We start from the raw sequence: 14,756 nt of genomic DNA, 5'->3' as shown, positions 1-14,756 counted from the left end.
ATCTGGATAAGATCAAATTGTTTAGATGAATGTGCATTGATCTGGCATCACAAGTCTGTAAGCCAGTCAGACAAGGAGAAGCTAGCAGTGAAAATTAAAAAACAAAGGCAGTTAATAATAGGAGAGTAGCTTTCATGTCTGTGATTTACTTGAGATTTTCCCTTGTGTATGCTAAGTTTAGATTTATCTTAGGGGAGGACCTATTTTAAAAATAGCTTTAGAGCATTGGTCTTGCCTGGTGGATCATGGTTGATAATATGGGCTCTTATGGCAGTTAGAGTTTGAAGGAATCACAAGATTTAAACCCCTCCCCCCCTCAAAAGAAGATTATTTATTGTGTATACTCGAGGTGTCTGTATGTATCCCTGCAGGCCAAATGATGGCACCAGATCTCATTACAGATGGTTGTGAGCTATCATAAGGTTGCTGGGAATTGAACTCAGTATCTCTGGTGCCTGTGAAACTCAAGCAGTGCTCAATCAATCCTTAAGGCAGTTTTGGAAAGATGTTGAAATTTTATGTAGTGGATGTTGTTTGAGTTTGGGTTATGGGTATGGTGTGTGTGTATGTATGTATGTATGTATGTATGTATGTATGTATGTATGTATGTATTGGCCATGCTCTGCCAATGTGGCTTCCTCTGCTTAAAAAGAAAAAGTTCATTAGGGTTCATGCAAGATGGTTCTGCAAGTAAAGCGCTGTGCAAGTCTACTTACCCTTTTCATCTCTGGAATTCAGGTAAGAATGGACTGAAAGAACTGTACTTAAAAAAAAAAAAGGTGTATTGATTATGTCCTATACCTGCATTCCACTCCTGGGATTCAGTAATTTTTTTTTTTTTAGTTTAGTTTTCATAGTTATTACCACTATAATGCTATAACGTTTCAGATACTCTGATTTTTACAAATAACTTACTCATGTTATTCATGAATTGTGCAATTATATACTGATCTTGTGAATATATATGTTGTCATAATACCATATCTTTATATGCTACCTGTTTATAAATTTTCTACAGAAACTTACAAGGTTGACAGTGTTGTCTACAGTGGGTTTAAAACACACACGCACGTACGTACACACACACCATTAGCTCTCAAAATTCTTCAAGTTCAACGGATCTCAGCTGACATTAACTTAATTTTATTAATAGCACTCTATAGAAACTCTAACAAAATGCAGTATAAATTTGAAGCATTGGGCCAGTACTTATTGTTTGGGATTATTGCTGGTTTTCATCCCCCCCCCCTACGTTTTTTGCTAAAGCCTTACTTTAATCAGAGAGACAAATTAAGTGTAGTTGCAAAAAGAAGTTATAATTCACGACAAAGTTTTGTTCTTGGGTGTGTGGCGTGGTTGTTGTTTGTTTTGATACTGCTGCAGCTGTTCTCCAGGCTCAGGAGTTTTGGTCAATGGCTTTACCTACTGCTTTCCCCTGTGTGCTACTTTGAAGTTTCTAGTTAATTTCCTCTAGCTTAAAGACTTATACTCCACTTAACAACATGTGTGTATGTTTATCTTCAGTCCAGTTTGAAGAATGCAGTTATATAACATAGTTTGCTCTTTATTCAAGGAAGTTCACCTGGATGGCTTAGGAAATTGCCACTCTTGAATGCTACTCTCACCAACTGTCATGGTTTAGGATGACTTTGTACATGTATTGTTGTCTCAACTAGACCTGCAACTTGATTTATTTAGCCTTTGTTAATTTATTTGTCTGTAAACTTAAAATTCCAAGGTGTTGAAGGTTTAGGCAGTTTTTTCTTCCTGCTGCTTTATGAAAGGGAAAGAGCTTTCTGTATGGGGAAATTGTCCAACGTCTTGAGGATTTTTTCCCCTTTCTTTTTTGCTCCTTCCATCCTATTTTTTAAATTTTGTTTGTTTATTTTTTTCTGCATTTATGTAAGCATCTTGTATGTATACAATGCCCATAGAGGCCAAAAGACAGCATAGAGCTGGAGTTCAGACTGTTGTGAACTGCTCTGTAGCAACAGGTGCTCTTAACTCAAGTGCTTTCTCTTGAGTTTTAGGCAGCTTCAACAGTGCTCAAAATGTAGTCTTCAACATCACATCACTTGGTTGCATAAAATAAAGAAATTAAGCTGAAAGTTTATTTCTTGCTTGTTAGCCTTACAGTTTTCTTTTAACCCCTTCCTGTTAAAAACAAAATGGGGGGGGGACCTGTTATTTCATATACATGCTTGCAATTCATCTCGATCATACCTAACGTCTACCTGTATACTCACTTAGCATATTGTAAATTACCTTCAAGTCCTTTTATTTTGCATTTGGTGCTGCCTTCTGGAATATTGACTGATCTTCATGTGATTGATCTCATGCAGGCAATGATAACTGCAGTGAGGACCATGTCCTGTGCCCTGAAGGCAACATGTCACAGCACTCCTTCTCAAAGGGTCTTTCTCCCCTCTCTCTACCCTTTGCTTTGGAAAGCAAGTTGACAGATGTTCCATTTTGGGATAAGTATTCAGTGGTCACTTAGTCTCAGTAGTTTGAACATTTTTTTAAAGGTTTACATTAACTGCTGTCTTGCCAAGGTTTGAAAAGTAACATTAGTCTCTGTTTATAACATAAGTCTTTAGAAGGCAGCTTGATAGCATGTACATTTAGCAAGAACACTAAGTAGGCTTCCTTTCAGGGTTCGTAACTTCTGAGGCCCTGGATCCTTGACCACATTTTATAGTACTAGGCATAAATTAAATCTTGTGGAACATGCCTCAAAGTCCAGTCTGAAAGTGATTCGTTACCCTTACAACTTTGCATGCAGCTGTTGAACCTAGTGGTCATATCTTGCCTGGCATTGGATTGAAGCATTCAAAGTTCAGCACTGAGAAATGCTTTCCCTGTGGTTTGCATTGTTTTGGAACTGTGAAGGTATGCATCAGGGAGGAAGATTTTGGGTCAGTTCCAGCTTGATTTCTTTTTGTCTTGTAACCAAATTGTATTCTGTGTCATCAGGAGTAGATTTATTTATTTGTTTAAAAAAACCATGTATGTATGTATATATGTATGTATGTATGTGAGACACTATTACATACCTGGCAGTTAATGTTTCCTTGGGGAGCATTACCTACCCATGCAGGGGTCCTGGGTTGAAAATTATTTAATTAAAATTTTCTGGCTTTGAACTCATATATCCACTTATCTCTGCCTCCCTAGGACTGGGTTTAAAAGCATGTACCACTATGCCCAGATGTAGGGCCTTTGTATTCATCTTAAATCTTTAGTTTTACTATTTACATTAGTTGGCATTTTATTAATGCTGCATTGTTAGGGATAAAATAAAAACCATTTTATGCCTTTTCTTGGTTTTATAAATTTATTCTTCCTTATCATACACATTTAGAGTTTGTTTCCTTCAGTTCCAAAGAGGAATTCCTTTCCCTTTTCTTTGGTTGGGATTGCATGGCAACATTTGGGTTTAATCTAGCCTTTAGTCCCTATAAGCTCACAGGGCACACTGAGAGTCCAGAATTCCTAATCTGTGGCAAGTTAGCAGTTTTTGCAGTTAATTTTCAGTTAAACGTGCTGTTGGCCTTTGAAATACTGAAGTGAATTCTATCTGGTGAAAAACCCTCTCCTGTGTTGTCAGATGGACATGGAAGCTTTGAAGAGACTCTGACTCTTTAACCCTGGCACAGTTCACCAAATAGATGCACAGCAAAGCATCTGTGATGTGAATGTGACTGTGGTCCATTCGGTACTTTAAATGTCTTTCCTTCCCAAAGAATCTGGCTTCTGTTAATGAATTCATTTTATTGCACAGTAGCTATGGCAGGTGTTAGAAACTCCTGTTATTAACACTAATGGCAATCAGCATTTAACTTTTTTCTTTACTGTCTGCTGTCTTGTGGTTTTCCACTATGGAAGTAATTAAATCCGTGCAGCTCCTCCTCTTATGAATGTTTACATCTCTTTCAAGTTTTCTTGGCCTCCCGACATTCTGGTTTGAATTACCATGCTGACGGGTCTCTGGTTTGTAGGACAGATTAGTGGCTGTGGTGTGCCTTCCTTTATTTCCTTTGGTTCTTATGCCCTGTTGTTCTCTGGTTTGTTCAAGATCCCTAAGTAAGGCTCCTTACTGTCACAATAAACTGTGCTTCACCCTGTCTCCTAATGTACTCTAACATGAACACGAGGCTGAATATAAAGTGGTTAGTGGGCCAGTTTATCTCTCTTGAAGCAGTAAAACTATTTTGGACTGCTTTCTTAAAGCTGTATTACACTCTTATATTATAGCCAGACTTTTAGAAGAAGCTATCAGGATTTAAGAATTTAGTCATAAATGGTAAGAAGAATGAAAGATGGCAGGCAGGAAAGAACAGTAGTTTGGGGAATGCCAGCTTAAATCTTTTCATGGTCAATAGGAAGGAAGTAATGGCAATGAGAGGTATAGAAGAATAACGCTTATATTTTCTTTATATGATTTATATTTTGTTTTGTAAGCAAGCTTTTTTTTTTTTAACCTTTCTTTGCTGCTCATCTGTCCTTTGTGCATTTGTGAGGTTTCATTAGCAAAAAAAAAAAAAAAAAAAAAAAAGCCAATATGGAGGAATTACTCAACAATTTTAACACTGGCATCACGTGGAAAGTAATATCAGTGTATTAGAAAATAGAAGTGTGTTTAGGCTTGGGAAGAAACTTGGATTTAAAATGACACAGGGACAATTGGTGGGCCTCGCAATCCCATGAGCAAGCTGGCTAACAAGGCTTGCTGAGTTAATTGTCTTGTCTCAGTATTTGGTAGTAACAGACCAAACATCATTATAATAGGAAAAGAAGCACCTCCCCTTCTGAATTTGCATTAATATTTTGGGATTGAGAGTAATTGCTTTCTCAAATGTTTTGGAAACTTCATGTGCTAGTTAATACTTTAAGTGGTTTAAATGTAATTATAATACTTAGGTATAATACCTAGATACTAACTTGGAACTTTTATTATCCCTCTTTTGTTCAGTTATACTTGAACAGACAGAGGACTGCTCTTGCTTTGCTAAGTCTAAAAGTGTGAACCTTATCTTTAATTCTTCATTGAGCTCATTAGCATTAAAAGTCCAGTGGCAGCAAGGAAAAAAGGGACAAAGTATCAGGCAAGAGCCATCAGCAGTGGCTTTTCTGCTGTGGCTTAGCTGTGGAGGTAAGGGGAGTTTGTGGTGTCATGTGCATGCTTGCATACGGGGTCTTTGTATTTGTATACAGACATTGTGCATGTCAGTTGAGGCCAGAGCTCAGCATCAGGTGTTTCCTCTAACATTCTCTATTTCATTTACTTATTTTAAAATTTCATGGGTTTACAACTTCATGTGTGTATTGGGGTGGGATTAGGTCCTCTGCAAGAGACTGACACATGCTTTTAACCTCTGAGCCATCTTATCTTTTCATCTCCCCCCCTCTCATACCCATTTTTCCTTTTTAGCCCAGGCTGTCCTTGAACTATGTAGACCAGACTGGCCTCCCAGAGATTGTCCTGCCTGTGCCTTCTTTGAATGCTGGGATTAGAGGCATGAGCCACCACCTCCCAGCTCCATTTTATATTTTGAGGTAAGGTCTCTGAACCTGGAGTTCACCAATATAACTAGTAGGTGAAAGCAAGCCTCAGAGATCCTCCTGTCTCCAACTCCCTCTCACTAAGTTATAGTTTGCTGGCCAGCTTTTTATGTGAGGGTTGGGGTCCTGATTCAGGTTCTTATGCTTGGGTGACAAAGGATACTATTGAGTGACCCATTTCTAAAGCATGTAAGTATTCTGAAATGTGTACTCTGAGGCAAACTGGCTAATTAAGTCCATGAGAACAACACTTGGACTGAAATAGAATTTTAAGTTAATGGTATGTGCCTTAGGGATTGAAAAATTAGTGAGACTCCACTTAAACCACAGCGGAACGAACATTCATGAACTTTGACCTTGCAATTTATGTTGATTTCTTGAGAGATATCTTGCCTGTGTATTAGAGGAGGTAGTGGTTATCTTGCTTAAGAAAAATGTCCCAACTGAGAACGAAACCGTTTAGCATTTTCTGCTACAGTCACATTCTGTGCTTGGTTTATGCTCGAGTGAGGGAAATGGGCCCAATTGAGATAGCCTGAAGAATGGTTTGAGTAAAGAACTATTTCCGTGTTGGAAATTTCTATTTCAAGACTTGTGCAGTCTGGAGGTAGAGAACAAATTAAAGACTACTGTTTTAGAAGTGAGGTTGGGTTTTGGCATTGGCAACTTGATAATTACAGTTTTGGCAAAAGAGCTTTGGGTTTTGGCTCTTTACCATGGAAGAACTCCCGAGGAAATAAATGCAGAAACAAAAAGGACCCTGGATCTCAAATCACAGAGGGAGGAACAGACTGCAGAAGCACCAAGACTGCCTCAGGCTGATGCTCTGCTGCACCAGCAGGCTAACTGCTAGGAACTCCATCTTCCCCACAAGAGAAAGCAGGGTCTTAGTTTGGTCATTTGTTTTAATGCATACATCTTTTTTTCTAAGCAAAATTCCGAGTATTTTCTGTTTTCACCAATAATGAAGAAAATAGAGCTCACCTCAAGCAAATTTATGGTAAGCAGTAAGGTCTGAGGGGAAAAAAAATTTTTTTAAAAGTCAAAACCAGACATTTTTTGAAAGGTGAATGAAGTAATCAGGGTGTGTTTGTTTTGCTCCCAACTTCTAACACCTTCCTTCTACCAGGTGGCAGGATTCTCTCAGAAAGATTGAGCTAATGAAACAGGAGGCCTTTCCTTCTCATTAACATCTGACCATCATTCATTCTTTATAGATTCCACTGCCATGTGAAATGAGCTGGTATTTGTACATTTAGGTGTATGTGATGTATAGTGCTCTGTTGCTAGCAGTTCTAAGCATTTAATTTTAGCGTTCTTGGTCTCATTCACAGCTGTTTCCTTGTGCTCAGCCTTATTCGCCATTAATGCAATTTGTGTGCACTCCCTCATATCCCCCAGGGGTGAATAATTTGTGGGTTCAGCTGGGAAGTTATCTTAGGCTTCTGAACATTTGCTGTGTGGTCCGTTGATGTTTTGGCGCCAGTGGTTGCTTCAGTTGGCAAGAAAAGAGACATCCTGATTTATTTCTTCATGGCTCTCTAGACTCACTTTCTCTGATCATACACTAGATTCTTGGTTCTCTTTTAAGATTATATTAGCTCCATTGAGCAGCGTCTCAGTAGTTGCTCACTTCACAGTCCCCAGTAGATGCTCAGAACCACATCCCACCCAAGTCTCACTTTTACACCTAGAAGTAATACTATGTATATACTTATTATGAAGACTGACTCACAAGGAACAATAAGATCAATAAAGTAAAACACAGCAGTTGTGCTTTAGTGGATCTGGTTTGAGCTACTTATACTGTCTAGTGTGAAAATAGTGGATAAAGGGGTAATTAATGTATGTCCTGGGCAGAACTCCTCGATGGTATGAGATTTCATCACTTTACTAAAGGAATGGCAATCAGATTAAAACTTAATTATTGTCTTTGGAACCTGCTTTACCAAGTCAAAGAGGTTTTGTAGTTAATTTAAGGATCATGGGATGGTGAGAGACTCTCAGTGTATACTTTGTCATCACAAAGGCCTTCTTGAAGAGCAGTTAAAAGGACACTTGGAAATAGAATCCCGTAGTTAGGACATACGAGGATAGATAGGCAAGGGGGTCTGCAAAGCATGGTGCATAGGCGGCCACTAGAAACTTCACCCCTACAGCACCTTGACTGTAGTCTAGTGAAAGTGATTTTGGAATTCTGAAAGAGTGCTTTAAAGGCTTCTTTAAACACACCTTATACTTAGAAAACACTGGATCACAGTTAAAAAGTAGCCATTTGGATGCAAACTTCATGATTTACAAAAGAACTTTTATAGAGTGTGGGTCCAGGCTTGAATTGATAGCTTTTTGAATTAGCTGATCTCTTTTGATTTGAAAGTCCTCCAGTGCCCCTCCCCCCTTTAGGAAGAACAATGGCAACCATAAGAAACAAATATTGAATATCATGGCTGTTCTTTGCCACATTCCTGCTGGAATTCATTTACTAATTGAGTTAGAAAGCCATAGGATACAGTTCATGTTTGTAGGAATGAAGAGTCAACAGTTCATATTCATACAAATTATTTAAATTTTCTTGGAGAATGACCAGAGAACACTTGGAAAAGTGGTATTTAGAAAAGGACAGATGAAGAGCAGATAGATACAGCTGAAATAAAGTACACATAGGAAAGAAGTGTCAAAGATAGGGAAGATGGCTTCACAGTCCTATTGGACACAGCAAGAGAAATACTGATGTCTATGAAAACACTGCTATTAACGAACACGGGCTTTCCACTTCTGTTCTGCATATCTAGTCATCTGGTGGTGAATCTCACAACCCCATTCTGTCCTTTTGCAATGGCTGTTATGAGTCTCAGGTATTGTGTGAATATAACTTAGAGAGGAACTGTCTGGAAACACTCTAAGCTTTAAACACATTTCAGATGACCCTTGTCTTGTTTAACAGAGGCTACACTAAACTTAGCATTCAGAAGTTTCACTTGGTTGGAAGAAAGTGATTGGATTTGCTTTGCATACAGTAAGATGATATGACAAGCCTTATATTTGTCAGTCAATAGAGAATTTCTACAATTTGTAAAGTTGTAAAAATTTTAAATTTTTTTTGTGCTTAATATTCTGAAGTAATTTAAAGTAAAACTTGATTATCTTAATCTAAGTTCATTTATTTATTAAGCTTATTTATTTTTATTTATTAAGTTTATTAAGTTATTTTTATTGCTGGGTGGTGGTGGCACATGCCCTTAATCCCAATACTTGGGAGGCAAAGGCAGGCAGCTCTCTGAATTTGAGGCTAGCTTGTTTTACCAAGTGAATTCCAGGAGAAATAGTCAGAACTGTTACATAGCGAAACCCTGTCTCAAAAGAACAAAAAAAAAAAAAAAAAAAAAAAAAGAAACCAAACAAACCCACCAAAATTTATTTAAATCAAATTAAGTAACACGGGAGACAATATTTTAGTCACTTAAGGCTCAACTTTTGGCATGTAGTTCTTGTTGTTAATAATGTTACCAAACGTTTTCTTTCTGCCCTGTTTCTGCATGCTTTGTGTGAACATATGAGAATAAAGTTGAATAAATGCATGTTTTTCTTCTTGAGGTACCCTCAACTTTCGTGTAACTTTCGTGTTGCCTTTGTGTAGAATGGTATATTTCTCTACATGTTCAGTTTAATGATATTTTCCCTTTCCTGTGATAATCATAACTAAAGATTGGTTTTGGGAGAAATTTAGTATATTTTATTAGTGTGTACATTTTCTTCTGATAGAAATACAGGAGGAAAACTAGATAAGGGATGAATCAACTTGATTTATGGTCTGCTATCCCAACAGAAGCAGGTGGATCTCTGGTCTCTCTAGTGAGTTCTAGGACAGCCAGGGCTGTACAGAGAGACCATGTCTTGCCCGTGTTAAAGCATTGTAGGGACAGGGCTCTAGGTGTAGGCTTGTCATGAATGAAGCACTGCAGCAAAACCCTGAACTCGAAAGCAAGCTGCATTTGTGATTTGGCTCTGCATAGTAAGTGAAAAGTCATCCCTTAGGGAGAGAGACCTCCCTATGGTGATGGAGTGCTAAGAGCAGGTTAGGGTTTTTATGTCTGTAGTCCTAGCCGTGTAGCAGGAGCCAGGGAGCAGCACCTGCTGAGGGAAGAAGATATGTAGATTTATAAAATGCTTTTCTTTCAATATGAGCCTTAAATCACACAACTAGTATGGATTTGAATATTACTGTTATTTTAAAAATCCTTTTGTTGTAAAAAAAAAAAAAAAAAGACCCCCCCCCCCCAAATGCAAGCTGTAGTTTCTAATAGGTGATTGCACAAGGGATCTAGTGATAGTGTTAGTTGTATTTATGGATAGGTTCCTTACATTTTTTTTTTAAGGTAGATATCTAGAGTTTTTACACTTTTAAACTTATATTTGGCAGGGCAGGTGGGGGGGATGTCTTTAGAAGAGTAAGTAATTTTTAAACCAGAGATTTGTTTGAAAACATTTTTAAAAATGTTTTATAGGCCCCTGAGACTGTTCACTGGGTAGAGATACTTGTTGCCAACCAAGCCTGATTACCTGAGCTTGTGGTTTAAAATAGAAAGAAATCACCACCAGCCCAAACCTTTTGAGGGAGCCACAACAAGTGTGTACAAACAAATTAATAATGAATAATAAGAAAAGCTTTAAAAATGTAGATAATAACACCTGGAGCATTAAGACTTTTTTTTTTCTCAGTTATTTAAAGTGTGGATTGCTTGATATGGTTTGCACTTTGTTTGCTCTTTGTAAGGCTGAATATGATTTGTCAATGGATTTCAGTTTTCTCTTTAATAAGGCATGTAGGGGCATGTTGTGTTTGCCATCTCCTGCTAATTCATAAACATCCCCTATCCTATTGCCAGAGATGTTCTGTCTCACCCAGGCAACTCTCTCCCATCCTCTCTTGTTGGTCATATATGTATGTGTATATATATGTTCAGTGTCACAGGCATTTTTTCTTGTGTGCTGCAGTGTTACTAGAAAAGTTGGCTCTTTTCCTGGTGATAATAATTCCTAGAGATTATTTACTCTTGGGGAATACCTGCTATGTTTATTTTGAGGTCAGGACTTTGTTTGAACTCTATCAAGCATTAGATATTTATATTTTTTTTCTTAAAGCCATTTCATTATCATCAATTAAAAGGAAACATTCCTTCTAACCAGTTGACTTGCATTGAATTATTATTTTTGATGATGTAGTATTTGAGAATGGAGTGTTCTGTCAAAAATTATCTTAAGGCTGGTGCTGAGGCTCAGAAATTAAACACATTGGTGACAAGAGTTTGATCTCTGGGACAAACATAGTACAAGAAAGAGCACCTATAAGCTGCCCTGTGATCTCTGTGTGAACACACGCGCGCGCGCGCACACACACACACACACACACACACACACACACACACACACACACACACAATTATCAACCCTTTCAAACTTCCTCCCTCTGATAGCATCAGATTGCTATTCTGGCAATCATTTAGCATTCTGTACTGTTGAGAGAACATAACCTGCTTACCCCTGGCTCATAGACTTACAGGGTGAAGGGTGTGTGTTTCATTCAGTTGGAGCTGTGGAGCAGAATGGTTCAGTTCCTGGAAGGTACTGGCATTATATTTCAAAAATAAGAACTTGAGTGTCATTTGAAGTCTGCATCCATGGCAGTATCCACCCCCTCCCCCAAACCATTTAGGAGAATATTGATTTCTCATTTTCAGGCAGTTGTTTTCAAGGAAATAAAATATTCTCTGATCATCCATGGCTTTGATTATATAGTTTATCTATTTTGCTAAAGTTATGTGTGTTTTTTTTTTTTTTTTTTTTTTTTTTGCCACACACAATATCAGTGGATCCCAATGCCTGACAGCTACACTCAGTTAAAATGATTTTCAGAATACAAATTTTAATGCAGTAAGACTGACTTGTCAATTGCGATGATGATGATGATGATGATTATTAAAGATAGGGGCCTGGGGACCTCTTATGTAGATCAGGCAGGCCACTGGCCTTGTAGAGATTCATGTGCCTCTGTCTAGATCATAGGTTTGCACCACTATTCCCTGCTCAGGGCCTGAGTTATCACAGGTGAGCTCCTGTGGCCTGTGACTGTAACCTTACTGCTGATAGAGACAGGTTTTCCTAGTGTTTCATGGAAAACCAGTGTAGCTGGAAAAGGTAAGCTTCAGGCGCAGTGAAACCTTGTCTTAAAAAAGTGGAAAGTGACCTCCAGGTGAGAACACACACATCCCAAGAGGGGAGACAGAGTACACACAGAGTGAGAGATGGGGGTGGGGAGGGAGAGATGGGAAAGACACATGCAATAATGTAACTACAGCTCATCTTTAGATTAGGACTAGGGTAATTTACAGGGAATTGATAACTATTGCAGCAGAGCTCCTCTAGTAAGGGTCTTTGCCAGGAGCCATTGCAGACATGGCTGGCAAATGTACCTAATTGTTTATTCTTGTCTATGCGCGGCTATGGAAAAGAATGGAGAGTAAGTAGACTCTTGTCTTTGTTTCTTGAGAAAGTCCACTGTTGATTTACAGTGGCAAAATATAGTCAGTATTTGTGGAACATGCATCTGCTTTGATATGGGACCTCCTCTCTCTGGCTGAGATCTTGACTCCTTGTCAAGAAGGAATTTCGTGTTCTCAGGGGAATCAAAGAAAGAATGGTTAGGGAAATCATAGGATCTAAGAACCATGGAGCCCCGGCCCCTGGATTTCCAGGTGCTTTGAGTCAGGCAAGGTGAAGGACTGATAATCTTCACTGCAGAGGGGTTGCTTTTAGAGACACTGTGGTGAGAACAGGAATTGGTTGGTGGCAGAAACCTTTTTGCAGAGGTGGTTAAGAACCTAACTGATGTTGAAGCTTGTGTCTCATAAATTGAACAGCAGAGAACATTTCCTGATTCCAGAGTAAGCATAAGTGGGATGTAGTGTCACCAGGATTTCTTGGTCACCCTTGTACTGCATAGCAAGTAGCAGGCTGGCTTCTCATTTATGCAACACAAAAGTCAATATAGAACAAGAGAAAGCCTACGAGTTTGTAATCTGTAGGTAGCCAGCACAGTGTTGTAAGGAATCTCCTAACTAGGTGAGAAGAATTGGGCTCCATGGAAGAAAATGTGGTTTGGTTTTTCGGTACAGTATTTCTCTGTGCAGTTCAGGCTGTTCTGAAACTGGCTCTGTAGTCTCAGATCACCTGCCTCTTCCTCCCAAGTAAGTTCAGAGATTAAAGGGGCACATCGCCACATCTGGTGGAAGAAAAGGTTTCCAGAGGTCATGTGTATTGAGATGTGCAAGGGTGTCCTAATTTTAAAAGAAGTGGTGTTGGTGTCAGTGATGAGATTTTAGTGTGGCAGCTAAACAAGAGGAGAGGCCTATTGAAAATGAAATGTTTACTGGAATGTTTACATTGACTTTGCCAATGATAGTATTATTTTCATGGCAGTGAGGACAGTTGTTATGAAAGGTGGATGAATGTAAAAGTGTGTACACTATTATTCCTTCTCTGGACTAGCAGAGTCAGTAGTTAGAAAAATCTCCAGGGCATATGTCTTCTAAGCCCTATAGGTTTTTGTGACAAGCACTCAAGTTTGCCATACATATATTCCTAGTACTTGAACATTTTGCCTATGGGACTCAGTTACACTTTTACGTTTTTTTCTACAATTTCTGGACATTCATTCACCAAATAAATATTTTGCTAGGTCTGTTGCTCCCTATAGAGATTTAAAGCAAGATGTGATCTGTGTTTAGAATTTGTACCTTGGTTGTGTTCTACATAAAAGTTTGTGTGATGATGTTTAATAGGCTCATTGTAAAAGGTCTAAAAAATGCATAGTATGTGGCCCACATTGGGTAAAGGATATAGGAGTAGAATGGATGAGGCAGACATTTAAAGCTGTGTCTAAACACAGATGTAATTTATCTGGTGTAGATTGCTTAATATCAGAAGGACATGAAATATAGCTGTTTCTGTAACAATTAAGGTCAGAGTTTGTTTGTCGACTTTAATATAATATCACTAAAAAAGCATAATAATTGGTATATTTGTCTAGATGAAGAGTCCCCTGATAATGTGTGTATGCACCAATGCTTACTCCCATTGAAGGCTTTTATCTGAGCCCACAAGCCAGCCAAATACTGATTGAGCTTATAAAAAGACTCTGCTAGACCCTGCTAGCAGGAGTATGCTAACTCTTCACCATAGTTCACACAACTGGTTTTGGCTGACTCTGCCTGAAGTAGGGGAGAAGTAAATCCAGATCATGTGGCATCCGAGTAGCCCCAATCTTTGTAGCTTTAGTTAAAAGCATATGAAGTGTTGTATATATGCAAGACAATGTAAACTTGTCTTGTACAGGTGGCCTTGACATGAAGTGGTTTGCCTTGGATGATATACATCAGTAGAAGGTGCACTCTGTAGAAGCCGTAATGTGAAGTACAGCTTTGGATCTCTTTTGCCAGAATTATCCTTTTTTATTTTTTAAATCATTTTGGGATTGTGTAGTATATGGGGGTGACGGGATGATTGTATGTCTCCAATGCATTTTCTACGTCAGTGTCTTCAACTTAAACAGGTTTAACAGGGACATAATCCTGTGATCCTGTGGTAGGTTTAGCAACCTCTATCTGCATATCATTTTCAGAATGCTATGTACCTTCTCTGCAGGTTTGGAGTCACATGGAGGATGGGCATATTGTATGATGTAATAAAATGCATTATGGAATAGCATACATGGTCAATTAAAATCGTAGCGCATACACACACACATACTACTGGACAGTATGTATGTATGTACACATATATACATACATACTGCTGTCCAGTAGAACTTTATATGTAGGTGAGTTGATAGTTTATTTGGTATGAGTGCTTGAAATGTGAACAATATGACTTGGTGGATTCATTAAGTCATCACCCAGGCTGATGACTACTTTACTAGGTGGTGCCATGTGGGAAATGATATTTGAGGGATTTGGGGTCTATTCCTATTTAAGAGAGGTCACCAGGCCTATAGCTTCCAATCACCCAAGGTTTTAAGGAAACATCACCAGACCCTTCTTGATTTCCTTTTTTTGAAGACAGAAATAAACATTTATTTCACTTTTAACCCTTTTCATTCCCTCTAGGGGAGATAACTGAAGTTCAGACTTCTGCTG

At 38.5% G+C, this 14,756-nt stretch overlaps 1 protein-coding gene across 3 annotated transcripts in view; it reads left to right on the top strand.

Moving 5' to 3' along the window:
• Positions 1-14,756, top strand: part of Jarid2 (jumonji and AT-rich interaction domain containing 2) — a 179,668-nt gene that overhangs the window by 69,180 nt on the left and 95,732 nt on the right. The window lies entirely within an intron of this gene.

Source organism: Phodopus roborovskii, unplaced genomic scaffold (assembly GCF_943737965.1).
Source record: "Phodopus roborovskii unplaced genomic scaffold, PHOROB, whole genome shotgun sequence".
In the NCBI taxonomy this organism is placed as follows: domain Eukaryota; kingdom Metazoa; phylum Chordata; class Mammalia; order Rodentia; family Cricetidae; genus Phodopus; species Phodopus roborovskii.
This window is presented reverse-complemented; position numbering and strand designations above follow the sequence as displayed.